The sequence below is a fragment of the Peromyscus eremicus genome, chromosome 19 (genome assembly GCF_949786415.1).
Source record: "Peromyscus eremicus chromosome 19, PerEre_H2_v1, whole genome shotgun sequence".
Classification (NCBI taxonomy): Eukaryota; Metazoa; Chordata; class Mammalia; order Rodentia; family Cricetidae; genus Peromyscus; species Peromyscus eremicus.
Window position 1 is genome coordinate 71545200 of NC_081435.1, and position 25375 is coordinate 71570574.

The 25375-nt window shown below is 43.0% G+C and overlaps 1 protein-coding gene across 1 annotated transcript in view; it reads right to left on the reverse strand.

The window, feature by feature from the left end:
• Positions 1 to 25375, reverse strand: part of Znf407 (zinc finger protein 407) — a 260585-nt gene that overhangs the window by 2847 nt on the left and 232363 nt on the right. The window lies entirely within an intron of this gene.

Sequence of the window (25375 nt, forward strand, 5' to 3'; positions counted from 1 at the left end):
CTGGACTGAAGGAGGAGGAGGCTGGGAACGGAGCACCTGCACCCACTGCAGTTCCTGACTGCGGCTGCAGTGTGCCCGGCTGCTGCAAGCCCTGCCACGATGGACTGCATCTCTTTTAAGTTGCTTCTTGTCACCCACTGTCACAGCAGTGAGAAAACTGCTACACAGTTCTTCTCATCTCCAACAGCAAGGACAGTAAGGGGGGCCAGCTGGGAGCCAGCAGTAGGATCTTTTAATCCAAAGGAAAACCTTTTCTTAAGGTCCAAATATCAAGTACAGGTATTTGTTTAATCAATAAGGATAATGAAAGCTTTACACATTAAATTTAAAAAAATGTCACTAATAAATGCAGTTGTAAGAGTTCATAGCAAGAAATATTTACTGAACCGAAGTGAGAGGCAGTCCAGTGTGGCTCTGTTGAGAGTGTGGGCACTGTGCCAGGTCCGGGCACAGGAACACTAACAGAAGGCCTGGGCACTCGGAGTCTGGAAGAAGTTCTCCCTGAGCAGGCCTGAAAGGCAGGCTCTGGGAGCCCAGTGAACAGCTCATTCCCCCGTTCAGTTCAGGTCCCCCATGTGTTAAAGGAGATACACAATCATCAAAGCTGTGTCTGCTCAGACACTGGGAAGGGGACAAGCAAGGCTGAAGAGATGCAGAAACCACACACTCAGGCTGCTAGAGAATAATGGCCTGGGCCGTAGAGGACAGGGAGATGCCCGGAGGGCAAGGCAGAGAGAGGTCCAGGGGGATGTGAGCAGAGGCTCCTCGGCATGCTCAGCCATCCCACCTCTGGGGTCTGTGCACAGGAACCCGCTGAATGCTTTTAGACAGAAAAAGGAACTGTGACACAGGGACAACAGAGTGTATGCTTTTCCTCGTCAACCTCAAATTCCTTTTAGTGAGAACACCATGACCCTGAAGACAGTAAGACCCTTAGGATGTGTGAGATGGCCATAAAGGATGGGAGGGTTGCCCTGCTTTGTGGATGAGGAAGGGACAGGAAGGAAGTACAGGGGAGAAGCTGGTCTGAGGCTATCAACAGGCCAGACACAGAAGGTGCAGGCTTCTGCCCTGCCACTCACCCAGGTCAGCCTGTCCTTTGAGGGCCACAAGTCCGTGGGTGAGCTGCTTGCCCAGGAAGTCAAGGTGTCTGAGCCCCGACAGGACCGGCCTGGCTTAGGAGAGAGACCTTTGAGCCCATCTCACAACAGCAGCACAGAGGAGAGCAAAAGAGAGAGTGGGTGTCCTTGGAGGTCTACAGCAAGGATGGACGTGAGGCACACACTTGGACACCTTCATGACCTCCTCTACAAGTCCACAACTCAACAGGGTAAGAAATGATGGAAACTGTATGCTTCGTTTTCATAAAGTAGAGAATGATTCTAATTAGAGTTCTTGTTTTCTCTAAATCCTAGCTTTTCTATCAGTTTAAAATTGTTTTATTGTCACCCTCCCCTCCCAAACAAGAAAATGACCTACTCACATCTGTGTTCACATTCCCTGTGTCAATGCAGCGCATTTGAGACATATCTTACACTCTCATTGACATGTTCAGGTTTTTTTTTTTTTTAAACTATGTGCTTTATCCTTCCCAAGGGGGAGGGAGGGATTAAGACTCGCAGCTCTTTAGCTATGACTGCCATGCCCTAAAGACACAAGTTTTGCTAACTGCCTTGGTGATGCACTACAAGAAAGCTTTTCTTTCAAGACCAGGTTAACCGGGGTGAAAGCACCCAACAGGGCCTTTGGGTAAGGATAGCATTTGGGTTTATGGCAGAAGCTGCTGGTCCTGTCTGCCAAGAGGACACGCCTAGGCTAATTCCCAGACTACAGGACAGTGGTCCTGGATTTGGTAGTATTCACTATCTGCTAAATGTTATTTTTGGTCTTTGTTGGAAAACTCTCTATGCTGTGGGCCTTAGAAGGGTTAGGAAGTCACGAAATCTTAGCTCAAGAAAAGACAGGCACCAACTAGACCAGCTCCACTCCTAAAAGCTCCTTCTTTGTGCTCAATGGTAGCCACAGGATATGTGTCAGGAATGTTGTCCAGGCTGGTGCAGTAGGGAACGCTGGGAGAGGGATCTCGGTATCTTAAGTCAACTAAGCCTCTCCCCTTGGTCCTGGATGTCAATGACCGCTGAACCTGAAGTGTATCCTTGCTTCTCTCACTCACTCCCCTATTGAGAACAGAGCACAAGCTGGACCACTAAGTCAGGCTGCTTTCTGATGTGCCTTAATTGGCAGATACTTTGGATAGTAGCTGCAGGCTTGCAGGCCAAGGTGGTGTCCCAGGCTTTTCCCTGGGGATGTGGAGTCCCTCCCTACAGGAGTCGGAAGGGCTCACTTAGGAACCTGCTTGTGGTAGTGAGCTCCTGGGGCCACCTAATCTTTCTACTTTTCAAAAAAGAAACAGCTCTTGTTTGCCTGGACCAGTGTTTTGCTCTGTGGACCTAAGAGTCTGGCTGGTAAGTGTGAGAGGACAAAAGCCCAGGATCCTCCAGAAACAGCTCAATCAGGTCTGCATGGCTCCACCTGCTCACATGCTGTCCTTTTAAGTTTACCCGTTTTCAGTTGTCTTCTCTGAGACGTCAGACTGACTCCATCTCTGAAGACACCCAGCACTGAGGAGTACCACACACTTGACTGCATCTGTGCCTGGGTTTGGGTAGGCCTGGCTCCTCATCAATCTGTCTGTCACCCACTGGGTCCTCTAGCCCTATCACCTGGGTCTGTCGGGCTCTCTTCTGGTATGCATGCAACTTCATAACTGAGCTCGAACTTTTCAGCTCAGCATGCAGTATTTTGCTTGCCTTCCTAAACTGTGATTTTTATTTGTTTCTGCTCATTTTAATTTCAAGGTCATACACAGTGTAATTCAGAGGAAAAACAGGAAATGACATAAAGAGAGTGTTTCATTCAACTTGCCCTGCCCCAATAATTACAAAAGAAGGGAATACTGCTATTACATTAAAAATCAGGAGAAACCAAGTTGGGGGAAATAAACAACACCCTATTTTTAGGAGGCGAGAGAGGTCACTTGCCTGAGCCTCAGCAGTCCCACTCCTGACTGGGCGACTGAAGGACATGCGGAACAATCCTTTGAACCCCTTGCAGCATTGATAATTATGAATTCTGAACTACATGTTCAGTTCATTTGAATCCAGAAATGAGTTAAGCTACTTCCAGACCATTAAAGTAAACTGTGTGGTAAATACTGCAGTCAGTTTGGTCTGTGATGAAGCTTAATGCCACCAACATCTTAACCTCTGGTAGCACGGCCCCCCGCTAGTCCATCATAGTTCATAAATGTGAGTGCAGGTCCGTCTTTTGATTCAGCAATTTAATAACTTCGAGTGCTGTCAGTACTGCTTTGAAAAATAGCACCTATAAAATGTAACAGCCTCAATCAGATTGAAAAAGATTCACCCATTGAAGATTCTTCCATTTCAACCATAATGAATTAATGTGGAGCGATGTAGAAGTTCAAGTGTCATTTAAACGAATGTGAATCTCTACTGTAACTTTAGATTCTAACTGGGTTACGAATGTAAAGAGCATGTACTGGGCACACATGCTCTTTCTAGTGAATATGGACTGTGAACCTTGCCAGTGCAAATGGCCTCACGGAGTGGTGTTGGTGGACAGGGCACTGTTCAGGTTTCACCCAGGATGGCCCATTTACTGCTGTCGCTCCAGCGAGCGTGCAGATCTGGCCTGTGGACACCTGACCAGCATTTGTGCTGTACTTGTTTTTAAAAGACATTATTGGATTTCAGAGGGATGACAATATCAGAGTGCCTATACTTAGTCCATGGACCTGTTTTCAATAGGGCAACATAGTCATGTGCAGAAGTTGGGAATGGAGTTAAAAGGCAGCCCTGTTCATGGGTATGAAGCCCCTTTATTGTGAGATGCTGCTCATGTCTAAATGTGTGGAAGGGTTACCAACTGAGCTGGTAATAAAGGTGGGCTTTGCCCCCGCCCCCCGCCCCCACTTAGGACCTGTTTTCAAGGAAGTGATTTTGGGTTAAGCCTTGTTGCACTAGAACACAGCAATCGGGAAGAGAAAGGCTCAAGAGATGGAAACAACACTGCTCTGGGGCAGATAGGCAAGCTGTGCAGGTAGCACTTCCCCAAACCATGCTAGGGCTTGCCCCCTCCCTGTCAGGCTTTGGGCAGCTATGGAGCTGCTGAGTACCTGACCCTCCCATTGTGTGCGAGCTGTTCTATGGTTACTGTCACCCCCCCCCCCCCAGAATAAATACCACATGCTTTTGTTAAGCTTACATTTAATTAAAATGTACAGAATTTGTGCAGTAAACTCAAATGAAACAAATAAAACAAGGGCCCCCTCTCTTGAAGGCATACGTTGTGAATGAAAAATGTCATTACAGACTAAAAAATTTTGCAGTAAACAGGGCCTACAGAGAGAAGTTTCCCCTGTAATGACATCCATAAAATACACAAATGGCACTTTTAGTGCCATCCTGAATATGGCATTTTCTGTGCTCTACACACAATCTAAATGGTTTGATCATAGAGCATAATACTCCATTGGGTTTATAGAACAATCAATGTTCCATAAAATGATGTATTTATCCAATAGTAGGCTCAGCAGTTACTGGTCTATGACATTGTAGGACACAGGCTTGGGCTCCTCTCAGCACACATGCTGGCTGTAAAACTTATCTAACACCACTTCAACAACTTCATCTCATCGGTGGCAAGTAATTTGTGGAAGCCTCAGCTTGGTTTAAAAAAAAACTTGTAATAAAAATTCATAGAATTTTCAGGAGAATGAAGGCTGATGACAATAGAAAGGTCACATTGTGTCTGCACTAAAGGGGTCAAAGGTTGTTGGCGGTTCTAAAACTGAAAGTAGATTTCATGCATCGTGTAGCAGATAAAGATGGCATTAAAAAGACGTGTCGTGGGGTGAGACGCCTAACGCCTGCGAGAGCGGTGTTAATATCCTATGTAAACCGTTGCTCTGCAGCTATGAGCCAGCATTGATTTCACACACGGAGCCTCTCTTAAACAGTACTAAATGTTTATACGGTGCTGGGGTATGCTGCAGACGCTGTGTTTAGAGCTTCTGTCTTGGCTAAACCACTAAACCCTGAAAATGCTGGGCTGCTTCACTGTCATAATTAAAGCACCTTCAATATGAAATAATCCAAAAAATAATACTTTTCATATAAAAATTTGGGGCACACATGACATTGTGATTCTTAAGCCATGTGTAATTTTTTCTGACTTCCATTTAAAGATGTAATTTTAAAAAGAATGTTAAAAAATCATACTTAATGTCTATTAAAATGAAACAATATTAACAGATTATGCTAATAAATTAGAGCCATATTTTAATGTCACAAAAGCTTATAAGTTTCTCAAGTGAAAGCAGGAAAAATGACAAATTAAAATTCAGTGAAATATAACCTTTTAGAAGTTTAAAGCAGGGAATACATTATTCTCACAATAGCAGTCAGCAATAGTTTAGCCAGTCAAGTCAATGTCGATAATTGCTCCGTAATTTATTCATCTTAAAGACAGCAACAATCCCTGGCATCGTGCGGGGTGCCCGCTTCCAACCTGCTTTAGAGAGAGAGCTTTCTAAGCAGCCTGGTCCAGCCCACACGGGAGGGGTTCCTTGCCTCTGCACAGCTTCTCACACCACACATACATACGGATGCCCTCAATTCTTGTCAGAAAGCCCCAGTCCAGTGCTGTGTAGGGCTTGTCTGGGATTAAAAAAAGAGGAGTTGTCTGGAATAATAACAGCAATGGGGGTGGGAGACACCTCCTGGCCTTGTATAACTTATGTATGCCTTATTTATAAGGCATAACTTTGTTTTTTCTTTTGAGAATACAGGTTGGTCAGTATCTCATGCCCATTACCCCAAGAGTTAGAAAAGCACATTCTGGCCAGTGTTCATAAAATTCACAGAGAAAACAGAAACAGGCAAGATATTTGAGACACAAAATGAAGAATTACTTTTAGCCGTTTAGTCACTTGTTAAATGGAACCATCATAATAGCGAGGCTTGTCTCAGAGCACAGGCTTGGTTATTCTGAACCTAAGGTAATCCTCAGTGATGTGGCTCACCTAGGCATGAGTTAAAATGCACCACAGCAATGATTAAAGGGCATCTTGGCAAAATATTCAGAGTTACACCAGACGCCAGTTAACCACACGCAGGTACACCCTGAAAAACTGCAGTGGAAATCGTCATTATGCCCCAATTTGATGAAGGCTCTGCTTCACAAGAGACAAAGGAATTATTTATCCTGTAAAAAATTAGCTGATGTCCAGCCACCAATAAGCTCTTCAGATGTAAGGTCAAATATACAAACACTGCAGATGCACCATGCAAGTTTTGGTACACACAATGAACCAGGACAATCATTTAGACACCACATGTTTTCATTTCTTTTTCTTAAGTACCACCAATGTTGTGCTTTGTACTTGCAGTGACAGAGATGATTATGGAAGACCTCTGAGAAGAATTCTAAGATATCCAGAAAAAAAATACTGAAGAATAAATTTTATCTCAGGTTGGAAATATATACTTGTTCGGGTTTCTAACTTTACCAAGAATAGCCTCTGTGGGCCCAGGTATTTCCATGGGCACTGAAGAGTGACAAAGAGTAAAAGACAATGTTTTACCTTTAGAGAAATTCTGTGTTATATCAGACCCTTAGGTATATATTATCATTTTCATGCATGAAGATCTGGCAGTAACGGGAGCTGGGCACACAAATCTCACTCAGTGAGGTGGGAACACGTCTTTTAAGGTTATCCTGCCAGGGTTTGAGGGGGCGGCGGGGAGGCAGTGGTTAACTGTTTCTCTGCTGAGCAGACTCCTATGAGCTGCAGCAATGCATCATGAAATGCCAACTATATAACTTTGGAAATTCCACTCAAGTGACAGAAATAGTGTCATCAAGTTTCACACAGTGATGGAATGGCACTTTAAAGTTAGACTGTAAAATGCTCTGGTCTTGTCATTTACTCATGAAGAGCACTTCTTAAAAACAGCCAGGTGATTTACCAGCAGCATGCTCAAATGTCTCAAGTCCATTCGGACAAACCAAGAGAGAGGTAGTTAGTGTGTGTTGCGGGGAGCAGGCAGGTATCAGCATAGGGGAGAGAGAGGTAATGAGGAAGTCCATGCTTGCACCTGCACAGGGTACCTCTCACATTCTAGATATGGTTTTGGGTGCATGGGGCCAGAAGTCCATTCTGTGTTGGGTGTCCTCACATCTCCTTCCATTGTAGCCTCCCTGGGAACATACTCTGCTGGGGACCAAGGTTTGCTTACTCCTGCACACCATCACCTGGGTCAGCGTTCTTGCCAGAAGCTGAGAACAGGAGGGTTTTCAGCTTTCCCCTCTTCCTATAAGGAAGCTAGAGGCCTGAAGAAGGGCTGGAGACTGCCAGCCCTGCAGTGGGAGGCCTTCCTGAAGCAAGCTCTTCCAGGTGGACAGCACCCATCTGCTCACGTACGCCTGCCTGGGTTTGACTTCACTTAACTAGTACAGGCATTCTTTTCTGCTTTATGGAATCAGGAAATTAAGAAGCCCAACGACCTTTTCCGAAATGTCCTCTGACAGTTTATAAATGCCCAGTACAGATAACACAACATCAGGAGACAAGACCTATTTTTCAAAAGTTGTACACATTATACATACCTTAAAATTATGTAAATACAAAGCTTAGTCAGTGTCGCTGGAGGGCACGCCTCTCACAAGGCTGACTTTAGAGGGCTAACAAAGCAGATTCAGCTGGTTTCCCCTTTGTTTCCTGGCAAGCCCTATGAGAAGATGACATTCACTTTCCTAGTTGAGCCCCTATCTCCTCCATATTATAGTATCATGCTATCTTTCCTGAGGAAATGAGAGGAAACATACATTTGTCTTCATTGCAGACACTTTTGTATGAAGGTAAAAAGCAAACTGCTTCCCAGCTACAGCACAGAGGCACCATTAAAATCAAATTTACAGTAAACAGAACCTACAGCTGGGGTAAAACACTAACTGTGAGTATTTTAATTATCTGCAAAGCTCTTGGAGGTCGAACATCTGCTCCTAGCCAAATGACAGCAGCTGCTTGTATACACTTAAGACAATGCGAGCTTCTTCCCTCCATCTTAAAGTGAGTCATATGGTCTTGGCACATGGCTGTTTTTTTCTCTTGGTCTGTCTGGGTAAGGGAACTGAAGTGTCTTGTGGGGGACAGTCCTGCAAAGTTTGATCTCAACACAGGGAAGACATCTCAGCCTGCAAGACTGTTGAAGCAGCAGCAAAAGAGGTTGGGCATCACAGGTGGGGCACCAAGGAAAGATGCCCATGTTGGAAACAGTGAGGAGGAATGGATAGAGGGCATCAACCCACATGGTTGAGGGGCAGCTCAGTGCTATGGTTCAACTTGGGTGAAATTCATGTTGTTCCTCTGGCCTCCTGCATACACTGGCATAAGTAGGTATTGCCATAGCCAACAGGGAAATTTAATGTTTCCTTTTCAACCAGTGGACACTGAAACCTTTACTCAGTCTTTCAGAAACCTTCGATGCTTCTTTCCTATTTAAAAATCATAACATATCTGTGCTCTGGGGCCTAAAGAGTAATATACACATGGGATAATACAATTTGAAGTTGATTTAAAAAGGTCAAATGAAAGACAAATCATGAAGTTTAAACTCTGAAATGACAAGAACAAATAAAAACTAACTTATAGCCGGGCGGTGGTGGCACATGCCTTTTAATCCCAGCACTCGGGAGGCAAGTCAGGCGGATCTCTGTGAGTTTGAGGCCAGCCTGGTCTACAGAGAGAGTTCCAGGACAGGCACCAAAACTATACAGAGAAACCCTGTCTCAAAACAAAACAAAACAAAACAAAACAAAACCCTAACTTATAATTCCAAAGGCCAAGTAGCCAGTGCTCCATGACAAAGGTTTGTAGGCACAGTAATGAGCGCCAGTCCCTCCTCCACACACCTGCCTGGATTTTGAGGGGCAAAGAAGGTTCAGAGGGAAGCCTAGAAAGTACACTAAAACACTGCATGTAAACAGGGACTCAGGGACACTTGCGCATGTGTGCCTGTCTGAGACTCTCCAGGATGCTGGCCACATGCAGGTCAGGAGGTGACGGTCTGTTCTGGCAGCTATGTGTGTCACACAAGAGCCCTCCAGTAAGGTTCTAAGTATATGTACATTTACATAAAGTAAACCATCAAATGCAGCGAGTAGAGTGTGGGGCTTGGGCTACACACAGGGCTACAACAATCCGCTGTACTGCCAAAGGTGGAAATGTAAAAACTATTTTCTTAAAACTAGTGTTAAGTTCCTGAAGGTGTTCAAAAGCTTTGCTAAACAGGTGTTTGCCTTTTCACTCACAAGAACACTTACAAGGCGTGGGGTGTTCTCAGACGGGCAGGCAATACTCTCTAGCACCAGTATTCCACAGAGGCAAAGGCAGTGAAGGATTTAACACAAGCCCAAAGCACAAGACAACACCCAACACCCTATGATTTCATTATAGGATGCCACAGAGGCTGGTCAATCCTTCATTTTCCATAAGACATACATGTAGTGCATGCATGCAATCAAGGATACACAAAACCACTGTAGGGGCACACCAGCACACACACAGCCATACCATGAGTCTGGTTAGATATTCTGCTTTCACACTGCTCTTCCCATTCCCCACACAGAGGTCTTCTATGCACCCATCAAAGGTGCAAGTGTGTCAGAGGTCAGGTGAAGGTATGGGCATCAGACAGGAAAACAGCCTCTGCACTCCAAAGATAGCTGCTGTGCAGTAGGCTAGTGAATGAAAGTCCTAACAGAGCTTAAGCCATACTTGTAGACTCTCCACTACCTGTACAGGTTTTTAAAGGGCAGGGCAATAGGGAGCTGGAGCAGCTTAAAAACCTCCATGGCTCAGTGTATCAGTGCCTGTCTTCCACCACCCCAGAGCTCCAACAACTCCTGCGGACTGCCGCCATCATTCCACCTAACTACCTGCTGGAAAACAAATCACATCACTGCCCATCCTGAGATCTTAGAGAGTCAGAGGGAGAAAAGGTGAGTGCACACAGTGAAACCATTAGCATGCTGACATCTAGAATTTCCTACTCGTGCATGGAAGAATACACCTGACACTTGCATGGTGTCACACACTCATCATCACCATGGAAGGATCTGGGTTCTATGAAGACAGTACTGAAATCTGAATGTAAGAATATTTAAGTCTTCCTCAGCTGCACATTCCTTTAACTTGAAAGTGAGCTATCACTCAGAATCTTTTGCATAGTGTGCTGTACAGAGAACTTTCAGAGTTTGGGGATCCTGCTACCTGCCACGACAGCTCCATACCTAGCAATTACTCAATCCTACCTCAAAGCAATGATAAGAACTGATAGGTGAAGGGGAAATAATCTCAAAAATATCTTCAAGCCAACAGGAAAAGCCCAAGCAGTGGTGTCAGTGTTCTGGCTCCAGTTCCCCACTGTACCTGGAATGAGGCTCTGCAGGCCTCTTGCATTTCTGCACACTCTGTGAGCCAAGAGAAAGACCAGTTGCCTTTATTCACACTGTCTTCTAATGCTCTTTTCTAGAATCTGGCTGGGAAAATAATGGTATTTTTCTCCAAAAAAGAGGGAAACTGGTTATTCATTATAGTCAAGACATTGAACACTCTTGAAAACACTCTTGAACAAAGAAAGAAACCATACTGTTTATGGGGAAGACACAGGCTCCCTACACTACATGCCATACTACAGCCCACCATGTTCAAGGGCCACCACCTCTTCATGATAGCCTCAGTAGACTGTGGCTTGGGAGACTGGGGCAGATGCTAACTATCCGGCTATTGCTTGGCTATGACTGAGATGGTAATCTCTAGCCTGGGCACCTCATGTCTTACGTTGGCATCCAGAGCCAGTGGCAGCAAAACCTGTTAAATGGAAAGTTAGCAAATCCTCAGACATTACATAGCTCTAGATAATTTTCTGAACTTTAAAGTCTTGGGGGTCTCAATGCATAAAATGGGGACAATAATACTAAGGGTCTTGAAGAGCAAATGAGAGCGTCCAGGTATGATATTCAATACTGTGCTTGACGTGTGGATAGAGAGCATCCAGTATCAGGCTTCTGCTACATTTTAAGGGGTGTAAGGTATAGCTATATTTATATAACCTGAAATTAGTATATAATGCAAGTGATGTTTGTGGATATGGAACAAACTCATATGACTAATATCTGAAGCATGTCACACATGTAAATCAATTTCATGTGCAACATATAAGATCCTACAATCAAAGGTTTTTAAAAACTGCCAAAATTAGGAGAGTGGGAAAGGGATTTCAAAGTCTCAGCTGCCAGGAGGGTCACCACAGTGACATGGCTGCATGGATACTGGAACTGAGGAGGTTCAGGAAGGAAGAGCAAGGGTGTGCTGCAGATTATATACTGGGTCCTGAGCTACACATTCTAAGAGGAACACTGGTAAACAGAGAAGAGTATAGAGGAAACAGCTAAGTTGAGACTTGAAAAATACATGAAAACAGGTGTTCTGGTACGTGAAGGTGGATCAGAACAGAGGTGCTCTACATGGCTCTAGAGTGCCAATGTGACAGAACCCAGAGGGGAATGAACTTCCATCCAGAAAATGAAGCATCATGCTTGGCACTTAAGCCTTCTATAACAGAAGGCCGGGCAAACAGTTTTGGGATATTATAGACAGCCCTCAAACCAGGGATACTTGTGTCCTAGTAATACAGCAGGGAGCTGGGATTGTAGAGAATGTACCCAAGCCCATCAGACAGGCAGTTTTAGGGCTGACACTTTTGAGGATGGGCTCTGCCTGATCAGGAGGCTAGGCAGCTTCAATCAAGGGATTTACCTGAGCTCCAAGGGAGGGTGTATGAGCCTAGCTTTAGCTCTGGGCATCACAAGGTACTTGGTAGGTGATGCTCAAAAGAAAACCAAATGTGAACTTTGTGCACCTGCAAGACATCTGCATGAAATGTCCAGGCCCATGGTATGGAACACCATTTTCAACACTACTGCAGGTGCAATGAATGATATACTATATCCTGACAGGGTCCCTTCCAGTGATGCACTGAAGGTTGAGGTGAAACTCGGAGGTTCTTACAGCTGCATAGGTAAATAAGAATAAAGGATTAAGGACGCTGTAGCTCCCCTGCTTCTGAAGTTCTGTAGGCAAGTTAGCCTTCCGCAAGCTCTCCTCACACCTCCTACCTCCTCAAGGGCTCATCACACTTACTCTACTGTGTTCATTCATCCTTTAGCTCTGTCTGCCCCACCTCCTCAGAATACAAACTCCCCAAGGGAAGGAACCTGGACTGTTCCGCAAGCACTGGGCACACTGTGGCCACTGCATTTGAATAATTATCAGTAGATCAGAGGGCACAGTGGGAGTGATATGACCTTAAGACAGGGAAGGGAGGAGGAAAGCTGGGTACTATGTACTGGAGGATAGGGCACAAGAAGAAGGTTGAGTACTGTCTGAGACACTCAGCTTGTATGGCAAGATGGAACCAAACTTTGACCCACCTCTTTCAGGCAGAGACCAAATCAAATATGGTGGGTAGCAGAGGTAGATGATAACAGGAAAGAAGAGGAAAGGCAATGTGCTAATATGCCAAAGGTCTGATCCCCAAGGGCTGAAGCTGCTGGCAGGAGGGAGAAGCCACTGGTCATCATGTGAGGAGTAGTCCTAGACATCCCTACAGTGGCTTTAGTCCCCAGACCCATCCATTTTCATGGTCACCTTCCTGGGATTCCTCTTTCCCTCTCTTCACTATCTGAGTGGTATGGAGTTAAAGGTCATCCTGTACTCTATAACAAATTCAAGGCCAGTTTAAGCTGTATGAGACCACATCTCCTGGAGCACGAGGGCTTACAATTCTTTTAGCTCTCTTCTGAAAGCTAGAACAGTGCCTACTCAGGATATGCTTCCCACAGGAATGGTACCACACAGTAAAGTCCATGTGACTAGGTATTACAGAATGTCAATGTTTCCATTCTCAGTCACACACCCATAGTAGCCTTGAGTTTATGTCCAAATTCAAAGAAACATCCAATTTAACATTTATATTTTCAGGAGTAATGACACTACAAACAAAACAAAACCAAAACAAACGAACAAACAAAAAAACCCAACCACCACCAACAAAAAAAACCATGCCATTTTCTAGAGTGGGTACGTACAAACAGTACATGCTCATGGCTTGTAATATCAAACAAAACAGACATAATTATAAAAATTTATGAAAACAATTTAGGTGGGGTTTTTAAAAGACCATGGATGACTTACCACGGTTTATAAAAAAGGCCTGCATATTAGTGTCCACCTGTACCACATGGGAGAGCTAGAGAGGGGGTGTCCAGTCAGCTCTGGGCCTGGGGCAAGGCTGGGATTTGTGAGAAACTGAACACTTGGCTATATACACAATGCCACAAATTAACTGGGAGCTGTGGTCACCCAGACAGTGAGTGGGGGGCTGAGGAAAGAGAACAAGACTGAGTAAGAGACTTGAGAGACATGAACAACTGAAGACTTGGGGCCAAGCAAGGAGACTGGGAAGTCAAGACATGGGTCACAAGAGGCAAACAGACAGTGATGACCAATTTGAGAAGCTAAACAAGAGACCAGGAAGACAAGACTAGATTTCTGGGAGGCTCCTGTACTATTACAAAGACCACACAATTCATCATTCAGAGGAGGGTGCTGTTGAGAACCACAGGGAACAGGGCGAGCATCCAGACCCCACAGAGGATGCAGGCCTGTTACCACGATGGACAAGCCACCATGGGGCCAGTATGGCACCACTGCTGCTCTGGCCACTGCCCTTTATGACACATGGTCAGTGAACTGTGGATATTCACACACGTCCCATTTTACATAAAATCGTAAGACAGGCAATTTGATTATTGGCTTCATTAACAGAAGCAAATGATGGGCTGGGAAACCTGGAATGACGTTCTCCAAATTGTGGGAATACCCTTGTTTACCTTCACTTCTGTTCACTATTATAGGATGTCAAGCATTTTGCTGAACAAAACACTGTTTTCTCCTGGAGTAGCAAGGCAATCAGAGTGACAGTGCTGAATTAATTCCTCATTTGCTGGCTGAAAGAAATGCAAAGCAGAATCGCCAAAGGGCAGAACAGAGAGAGTGACACTATATGTCTCAGCTTTTATATATGTCCATTTGATTACTGTGTGTGCATGTCTGCATTATCCTGGAGATCTAACTGTAGCACATATCTTAGTAGGTCTTATTAATAAAAACAAACCTGGAGCCAGGTGTTGGGGTGAATGCTGGAAGATCAGAGAAGCAGAACAAGCCACAGCTACCTCACCTTGCCAATTCCTCAGCTGTTTCCTCAGACTGGAAGCCTCTGAGTTCGCCTCTGAGTTCTCATCTGAATGGGTCTCAGCTGAACCCGCTACTCAAAAGCCTAAAAGCTTAACCAGGTTCTAGTTCCTTGTCCTCACGCCTTAAATACCTTTCTGCTTTCTGACATCACTTCCTGGGATTTTAAAGGCGTGTGTCACCATGCCTGGCTGTTTCCACTGTGGCTTTAAACTCATAGAGATCCAGATGGATTTCTGCCTCTGGAAGGCTAGGATTAAAGGTGTGTGTGCCACCATTTTCTGGCCTCTGTATCGAGTGGCTGTTCTGTTCTCTGACCCCAGATAAGTTTATTAGGGTGCACAATATTTTGGGGAACACAATACCACCACATCTAACAGTTCTTTTACTTAATTCACAGAGTGCTGAGCTATCTATTAGTAGGAACCAAGCTTTGGAAAGTATCACTAAGATATCTGATAATTTTAGAAATTCCAAGAAGTCTCTCATAAATTACATACAAAACAGGAAGGAAAGGCCTCCTAGGAAAATCTCCACTACAGGAGCTTGCTTGACAAAGCTGCCACGTGACACCAGGTTGCCAACATTGCTGTGACTTCAGCTGCAGAGAAGAAACCTCACGTGACCAGCAGTCACCCTTTACTTAGAAGAACAGCCCTTCATTTCAGTGTGCAGACTAATGTCAAAGTTCTGGTTTTCCCTTTGTCTACTTAACAGCCATTGGCTAGAATAATACTTGCTCCACTTCTGTCCTGCTAGTAATTGGACCACCATACCATCCACTAGCCATGCATAACCAGTTTCCCAATATAACATAATAATACCAAGTTAATTCCTGCATCTATAACTTAGTTCAACCCATTGGTCTTAGTTCTCTAGTAAAGTCTGCTTATTGTATTCAAGTTTTGCTTTATTAGCTAGGTTTTAAAATTTATATATGTTGAAGCAGGATTCAAAATATTCTACAAGATGTGCTATAAATTAGCTTGAATTTAGGGCACATTATTCCTAAGGAATACTTACTTTTCCCTTCAAAATACTTTCTAACCTTCTCTCTGTCTCTGACACATGCACGCGTGCGCATACACACACACACACACACACACACACACACACACACACACACACACACACACACACGGGGGCGGGGGAAGAGAGGGATCTGAACTTCTACCCTTTGGGCGTTCATTCAAAGGGGCTAAGTCAAGAGAGATGCTGTATTCTGCCTGTGACAGGATCTGAGACTTTGTTCAAAGAGGAAGAATGACTTGGTGCTGAGGATCACCAATCGGCTACATGATGATTTCACAGTCTAACTATTTGATAGCAATTTTATTAGAACAATCGAACTCTCCCCTAGAACTCTCAAATACATGTCATTAAAAACTAGGCAACAGTGCCTGAAATGGGTTTGTGTCCCACAGCTCCTTGGCTTCCAAGTTCTGGGTGTGTTTTCTGGGTGTGTTCAGGCCTTCCCAGCTGTAGAATTCTGCTACTACTGGCTACTGCTGACAAAGCATGTCACTGGCTAGGCAACCAGAAGGACCCCTGAATAGTCTAGAGAAAACATTACCTACTGCCTGGGCTCATCTTATCTTAAAAACTTGTGTTTGGATGTGAAAGCAGAGACTCTCTTGTATATTGAATATACCCCTACTTCCTCAACACAGCAGCCATTTATGCTATTTGGGTCTAGACATTAATGGGCTGATTGTAACATAAGAGCTCAAATGGATTTATAGTGACCATATTTAGCTGAGTGTGAGTGCACTAAAGATTTGCTTCTGATCATTTGAATGGAAATCCAGGAACAGAAAAAATAGCTAAGTCTAGGCTGGTTGTTTTGTCACATTTAAACTCTTTAAACATTTAAAGATGGGAAATGCCTACTAATAAAGATGAAGAAACAGAGCAAGAGGAAAATACACTAGGTCTGTGGATTCTGCGGTGCACAGCAGTAGATAGGATCCTTATGTGTCAGAGCATCTATCCTAATGCAGTTCATTCTCCATTTGAGATCCCAAACCAAGGCCCTGGTTTCAGCCTGAGAAACCTTATACAGTTACTCAAGGTTCTTGACTTTAAGGTTTTCATTTTGTAAAAGAAGCGGGCGGAGGGGTGAGAAATACTATAACAGAGAACAGAGTGGTGAATGAATGGATGCCCCCAACCTTGGCATTTACCAAACAGCTCCATGAACAGCATGGTGGAGAACAAGACAGTGAGGGTAAAAGTGGGTGCTTTTGTCTCAGGAGGCTGCCGCAGATGGGCCTGGCACATTCTTGTTGCATTTACAGGAAATTTGAGCCGCATTTCCTCTCTTCAAAGAAGAAGAGTTTATGTGCAGAAAACCAGTGACTTGGCAATTGTTTTGGTGGATGCCCCAACTCAAGCCAAAAAGGATATTTAAAGAGGTAAGATCAGTGCTTATAATTTATGTGCACAATGTAAGCTGAATGGTTCAGCTATTAATATGCATTTTTAATCAAAATGAAAAATAACCTGTTTTCAGTTAGAGAGAGATGGATTTTAAAAAGTTTCTGTTGAGATGAATGTATCTATATAGAGAGGATAGGAAAAGGGTAGATTATTGAATCTACTTTAATATGAACAACCATTTATCTCAAAATATTTTACGTTTGTATGGGTTTTGGTTTATTGACACAAATTTAAAGTTATTTTTGCTATATTATATGTATACTTCTACTCTTGTTTGGGGTATTGTGCTTATGCAACTCATTTAAAAATGTAATGTTTAATTAAAAATAAAGGTTAGTAGTCATCTATAATAATCAAACTTGTAGTCATATTAGTTATGTTTTTAAGGTTAAACAGATATAGTTAGATAGACAGATGGTCTTCAAAGACCTACAGAATATGGCATTTAATATGTTTAATAACCTAAGGCTTTTCGTGACAGTAAGACGTTTGTTCTTGACCGTACCAATTTACTTCAATAAAGAAGATGATGGGCACTGAAGAATCTCCATATGGAGTTTGCTTTCTTTATGGCAAAAGCTAGCCATTAGGGCAAAAAAACTGCCCTTGCCTAAACTGCTGTCCAAATTGGACCAGCAGGATGAAAAAAAAAAGTAACTGCCAAACTTTGCCAAGTCAAGGTAGGACAGTCCTTCAAAATTCCTGCTTCACAAAAATGTCTGTCAGATATACTAGGCTTGTAGGCCAAAGCTGGATACTCCAATGTTACAGAAGAACTTTGGGTGAATGTCCAGGCAGCCAGATGTCCTTATTGCTAGGTAACATTACACTGTTCTGGGGTCCTTGATGGAGTTCAAGACTAAATAATTAATTTTTTTCATAGTTATGATAAAATGTAAATTAGGTATAAAATTTGGACTCACAAAGATAAGATAGATTATGGAATATTTTCTCTAATTTTGCCAAATGCAAACAGACTGGATATTGTAACTGTAATTTTTACTAGATAACTGTTTTTATTATATATAGTTTTACTATGTTAAATCTTCCATTTTAATTAGACAAAAGGGGAAATGCCATAGAATAATCCTTTATAATTTGAAGATGTGTTGCTTTCATTGTTAACAAAAAACTGATCAGCAGATGGCTAGACAGTATTTTCAGGGCAGAGAAAATGCTGGGAAGAAGAGGGGCAGTGTCTGCAGAGTTGAGGGGAGATGTGGAGAGAAGCAAGATAAACTTGCCATGATGAAAAAAGGTACTGCCACATGGCAGAGCATAGATAAGAAATATGGGTGAATTTAAAATGTAAGAGCTAGTTAGTAACAAGCCTGAACTATTGACTGAGCATTTATAATAATAAGTCTCTGTGTGGTTATTTGGGAACTGGTTGGTGGGACAGAAAAGTACGCCTACATATCTACACATGTGTTGTACTTCCCCTAGCACACATGGATATGAATATGGTTTTACACACTTACACACACACACACACACACACACACACACACACACACACACTCACTCACTCTTCTACTTTTCAAGTTGGAATATATTTCGTTTCTTACCCAAACATATCACTGACTTAATTATTTTGCATAGATACTCTTGAAGAAATTTTTTGCTAAAATGAGATTTGCAAACTGAATGATGAATGTAGCTGTAGCTGGTATGGAGTGCCCAGCAGAACTCTGGTAAATAACTAGTCACCTGTCAGTCTCTGCCTGAAATACCAGGCCTGTGGTGGTCTCTCAGAGGAAGAGATTCTTAAGTTACATAGAACAATAATAATTTTGTTTTAATAAATACTCACCCACCATTATAGCCCTATCAACGAAAATCTCATTCTCATTGGGTGCTTACAAGTTTTCGTAAAGGGCCATGCAGAAATGGGAGTAGCACAGGGTGATCTAAGTCCGGATCTGTTTCCTGATCAGAACATCGTCCAGTACTGTGCCTGACGCTGGAGAATGAGAGACAATGAACGCAGGACAGAAGAAAACACCAAGTCAGCCAGTCAAGCTGGAGGGAGCAACACCCCAAATAGCAACATCCAGGAGCAATATGGCTCCTTCTAGAACATTTAGCATGACTTGTTTAGAAACTAAGCTGTCCAGGAACAGGCTTTGCAGGCCTATCCTCTTTACTAATGCCAACAATGAGCCCACAAGGCTTCATACAAACAGGTTATGCCCTCACTGGAATATGACTCTCTTTGCCTCAAAGGAAAGGGAGAAGATCACTTGCTTTTTTTGTAGGGGGAATCACATGCTCTTAATACTTCAGAAAAGGCCAAGAGTTCTTGCTTGCTAGATGGTTTTAGTGTTGTTTTCTCTTTGGCTCCAGAGCTGACCTCATCCTCAGTACTTTTTACAGAACCAGTTAGTAGATGCCAAAAGTTACAGGTCAAAACAACACATAACTATTTAATATAATAGTTTAGCAATAAAAACATCAGGCTGGTGAGATGACTCAGGAGATAAAACCACTGACATGCCATTAGTTCAATCTTTGTAACTAACATAGAGATAGGATCCCCAATTTCCTGTACATGTACACACACACACACACACACACACACACACACATACACACACACACACACACACACACACACACCCCACAAGTAATTAAAATTTCTTTTAGGGGTTTGATCCCTAAGAAGCTGGCCACATAAATGGCACTACATGCATACAAGTACAGGCAACGTAAGTGGGCTTAGTGGGTTTAGAGACAGTAGTGAAGAAGCAGGGAGAGCTCAAGAGCACATTAAGTTAGGAGGGAAAAGTGGTGGTCAGGGCAAGAGACGCTGCAGGGGAGGGAATGGACTCAAACATATTGTATCATGCATAAAATTATCAAAAAAAAGAAAAGAAAAAGATAATAAGCATTCCTCAACGTGGAGGAAAACATCCTGTCCCTGATCATCAAATGCTAGCTGCCTTGCAAAGACATTCTAGGAACCTGCACTGCTAACTGACCTCCTTAGCTGGAGGACAGCACTGCTCTTGTCACTAGGCAGCACACATCAATGGAGGAGTCTTGATTCACCCACAAATCTGATGGAGAAAACCCAAATGGAGGGAGGGGAAAAAAGAAGAGAAGGGAGAAAGCAAGGTGCTTCACAGGCTGCCACAAAGGGACCTGGGGTGGCAATCAGGTTGTAAAAAAATCATCCTCAAATAATCAGCAAGCTTGTACAGGAAGGGCCTCAGCACCTATATGGCTCCACAGCGTAGGATGTTTTAACTCACTTATAGGAAGCACTTCTCTAAAAATTAAAGCATTTCATGCATAATGCACACTAAAAAAAGAAACTGACATCTACAGTCACCATGAAAACGCAGACCAAACCCATTACAAGCTACACAACCTAAGGACTAGGATTTGGCTAGAATTTAAGAAGACCGATAACACTAAGTGCCGGGGAAGGCATGGGGCACTGGTACTTTCACATATTATTGATGAGAATGCAAAGTGGTGCAATCATTTTTGGACAACAATTTGGTCACTTCTTGTCCTGTCTTTCCATAATAGCCCTCCTAATTAAATAAAAACACAAGTTTAACTAGAAATCTGTGCTAAACATTTATAGTTTATAATCATTCCCAAGTAGAGCAACCAAAATACCTATCCACCAGCAGAATAGATAAACACACTGATACATCCATACAATGGAATACTACTCAGTAAAGAGTCTAAGTGATATTAGGCTCAACCATAGCAATGACTCTCAAAAGTATTATGTTAAATAAAGTTAAAAGGCAGCATACTGACACTTCCATTTATGTGTCATTCTGGGAGAGACAAAATTGCAGGGAAAGTCACGAGCTGATTGCTACGGAGTAGGGATATGCCATGATGAAACAATGAGACTTTCTAATGTGACAATTTTCAATTGGTTGCAGAGATGGTTGTGGAGATGGTTGCATGAGTATACACTGGTCAAAACCATTGTTTTTTATCTATGGATTATTAGGACTCTAAAAGACACTTATGACTTCCTTTTTAAAATCAATAGTGCTGTGGATATCGTTCTGTATAAATAAAACACTGATTGGCCAGTGGCCAGGCAGGAAGCATAGGCGGGACAAGGAGAGAGGAGAATTCTGGGAAGTGGAAGGCTGAGGGAGTCACTACCAGCCGCCATGACAAGCAGCATGTGACGATGCTGGTAAGCCATGAGCCATGTGGCAAGGTATAGATTTATGAAAATGGATTAATTTAAGCTGTAAAAACAGTTAGAAAGAAGCCTGCCATGGCCATATAGTTTGTAAGCAATATAAGTCTCTGTGTTTACTTGGTTGGGTCTGAGTGGCTGTGGGACTGGCGGGTGACAGAGATTTGTCCTGACTGTGGGCAAGGCAGGAAAACTCTAGCTACAACTAGATATCAAAATAATTCAATGTCTTAGTTTTGGCACTTGAGGACACATCCCATCTGTTTAGTTTCCTGTTCATTTTCTAGAGACAATGAAGGCCTTATTGTTCAAATAATCCTCTTAAGTTTAAGAAGCCCCCAAATCATTAAGTTAGAGTATCATTTACTTTTAAGTTTCAGTTTTAATTGGTGATATAGAAATTCAAGAATAAGAAATATTCTGACATGCTAAATATGTGTGAATTGGATGCCTGTGAGGAAGAGATGTAACTGTCTGAAGCCAGGTGGTCTTTGTCAGCTAAGCATGGTGCTTTGCCTATGGGTGATGCCAGGGGCTTCTTCCTGCCATCTAGACTTGAGTTTTGTCCATATCTACTCTACCTCATTAAGGAAAGACCACCCTTAGATTCATTCCACTTTCTAGGAAGACAGCAAACTGGACTGTCTACCAGCTGGCTGTAGCTGTGGTTAATTAACGTTGTTCTTGACTGTCGGTCTTCCAGTCACACAGCAGCAGAGCACTGGCTGCCCGCTCAGTCAGCTGCAGCTTGTTTGCTCTCTTGGTGTGTTTCAAAGGTGAGAGACTCAGGGCCTTACCAGGGCTCCATGTCTGCTAAAACGGCATCATGAAGGCAATTTCAAGCTGTTGAGTGTTTAGGAGGGATTTACTGTGGTGAGGATGGGGAGGGAACTTTGCTTTCTCTGTGGTCATGGCTATCTCCTTTTACATTCCCTTATGAACACAGCAAGGCTCCTAACTGTTGATGATTTGTTCCTTTCCTTAATCATTTTCCCTAATCATGTCTTTAGACAGATTCAGGATTCAGGCAGACCTGGGCTAAAATGCACTGCCTGTGTGGGTAGCTTCAAGCTTTAAGGGCTTCAGTTTCTATGTCCATAATGTGGGGCCTCAGGTTCCTTGCCAAATACCTTCAGCATTAGGGAGAGATAATGTTGAGCGGCTCATGGTGTGCACTTGTCTGGCTACTGTGCTTACTGTACAGGACATGCTGTCATTTTTCATCGTCTCTAGAACCACTTTTTCAAAGTAATTACAGCTCAGGAATGGGGCACAGTTCCTCCGTGTTGTGCATGTGTCATGTTAGACCACCATGTGCACCCACAGCATTTTTCAAAGCTTCCTCCTCCTACCAGACTCAGGGCTATTAAGAGGGTTCTATATGGATTACAGAGATGGCTCAGTGGTTAGGAGCACATGCTGCTCTTGCAGGGGACTTGAGTTTGATTCCCAGTTCCTATGTCAGGCACCTCACAACCTTCCGTAACTCTAGCTCCAGGGGACCTACCATCCTTTTCTGGCCTCAATGGGTACCACAGTCATGCGCATATAAGCCCCACCCATGTATATTTACATAATAGAAATTTTAAAATGCACAAATGAGAGCTGAACAAGGATGGCACCAACAGACATGCCAAACTAGATGGGGAAAAGCCCACGAGGCCTCAACTCTACAGAAAGAACTTTATCTAGCACTATATACATATACGCATGCAGTAACAATGAAAAAATGGGCCATGAATTTGAAGGAGAGTAGACAGGTATATATGGGAGGGTTTGGAGGGAGATAAGGGAAGGGAGAAATGTAATAATATGACAATCTCAAAAATTAAAAAAGAGACAAAAAAAAAAGAAAGAAAAGCTAAGGACCACAACTACATATCAGAAACAATAGATCTACAGACTCAGTTATAGCAGCACCAATATAGGCCAATATAAATGATGTCTACAGAATAGCAACTCTATGTTCTCATTGGCAAACATGATCTAACAAATACACACAGTCAGCCACAAAATATTAAAGAGGTCATAATGTCAAAAGGCTTGATTATTCTCTGGTTCAAAACCAACTGCAGTGAACTCTCAGCAACTGAGAGTAGAGTCAAGACATACTGTACACTCTGAACAAAGTGACAGACCTACTTGATAATAACATAGAAAGACAGAGTTGCCCCTCCATTTTAAACACAGATCAGTAGCCAGTCTTTCTGTGACATAACAAGCATGGAACTAACCTGTAGTCCTAAGTCCCCTTGACAACTGCTCTCTACCAACATCTACATCCAACAGCCAGTGTCCTCTTCCGATTTCACTCAATTTCAGCCCATGAAGAAGCCACAATCTAGCAGCATTTTTAGGACATTATCTAAAAACAATGTTTGTGGTATGGTTTGAAATATTGCCCTTCACCGTCTCATGTTTTGAATGTATGGTCCCTAGCTGGTGATGTTGATTTGGAAAGTTCTGGAAACTTTTGGGAGTAGGGCCTAGCTGGTGGAAGTATGTGACTAGGGATGAGCTTTCGTAGGGCATAACCAACCTTGGCTCTTGTCACTCATCCTGTTTCCTAGTTAATCATGAGTTGAACTGCCTCTGCCACACTGCTACCATAAACTGAAGTCTCCATCCTGCCTTTCTGGCCACTGCCGGCTGAAGCCCTCGAGTAGCCACTGAACTTAGGAAGGGCAGATGCTCCTGAAGTTATCTCATCCTTTCATATGACTTACTGGGAGATAAAACACGAGGAGTTTGGAGGCAGATGTCAATGATGACAAAAGGCACTCTACTTACAGGAACTAAGCCAAATGTTCACCGAAATGAGCACAGAGCAGGGGCCAGTACCAACATCCGGGAATGTTTACGTTCAGTCAAGTCTCACTGTGTACCTACCACTCATTCACCATGGCTGAAGCAACACTTTCAAGTCGTGAGAAAGGTGAAACTGAAGCAAAAAAGCCTCTAGGAAAGCAAATAAAGTTGAGCCTTTTTCAACTACAATTTAGAAAATATGGCCTGCCCTGACTGAAGTTAGCATCGGACACCACAGATAAACTGTCAGGAAAGACCTAGTAATGGAGAAAAAAGAGACAAGAAAGGGAAGGCAGAAATGAATGAATGAACGAATCTGGCCTCTGTATTAAAAAAGTAGGAGATAATGTGCAAAACTCAAAACTTTCAAGTATTCATAAGATATTAAAAAATCATTTAAAACAAATGATTTGACAGCTGCAAATGCAGGATAACACCTAGTTGAATTATAGAAACAGTGTGGATAATTACTTTTTCCAAACGTGAGGCCCTGTGGACCAAGGTCCTGTCTGAATTTCCCTGCAGCACAGTTACCATGCAAGAGGACACATCTTGTCACCACATCAACCTCAGTCTCTTTATCATCCACACATCAGTCAGGATGAGAAGAGATGTCCCAGGATCCTAGCAGTCTTCCTCTGAAGGACCTACATGTTAATTACCACACTAATTATGGTTTTTGAATAACCAAATGAAGTAAGTAGTCTATGGGAGGTACAGACATAAAACTGAAGACCGAGAAAATACTAGTTACTGAAGTCATCAGTGTACACTGACACATGGAATAGGTTTAGAAGAAGTAAGGCAGGGGTTTTAAAAGACAAGCATCTGAAATAATTAGGGCTCCACAAAGCAAAAGAAATGCTATTTCTTAATGGCAAGTGCATTTAAACTGTTATCTGCAGATCTGAAGGTGAGCCTGCTTAATTCACTGCTGCTTCTTTTGTTATTAGGAAAACATAATTGTTCCAAATAATTAGCACTAGAGTACATCACAAGCTGACAACAAAATTATAGAAATCTTCATATTCAGATCCGTCTAGCTGGCTATTAGGAACAGTTTCTGATCATAACCCATTAGTTGAAGCGCCGTGAGTTCCTGATTGCCACCAAATAACCTCCGATATCTGCCTAAGTTAACAGCCCCTATTTATCCAGAGTTTTCTTGACAGTAGAAATTGCTGAGGATTTTTACAGCTGCCACACAAAAGAACAGTATTCCACGTGTGCACTTGAAAACTAGGTGGTACACTGATGGAAGGGTGGATTTTAATTACACTGTTAACTGCTATGTTCTAAAGAAAACCCTACAAAGCTACCTGTCCACTGCAGCGTACAGGGGCATCAGCCCATTCTCCCCAACTGGGTACCATGTGGAGTACTGTGACATCATGCTAATTTTTTACTATGTAACATTTCTCTTCTTCACATCACCCACTTTAGTTGTTTTTAGCACTTAATGATTGATATATTTTTATTGTTAAAAAGCAACAACACATTTTTGTGAGCCTGCTAACTGCATGCTCTCTCTTGCTAACTAACCT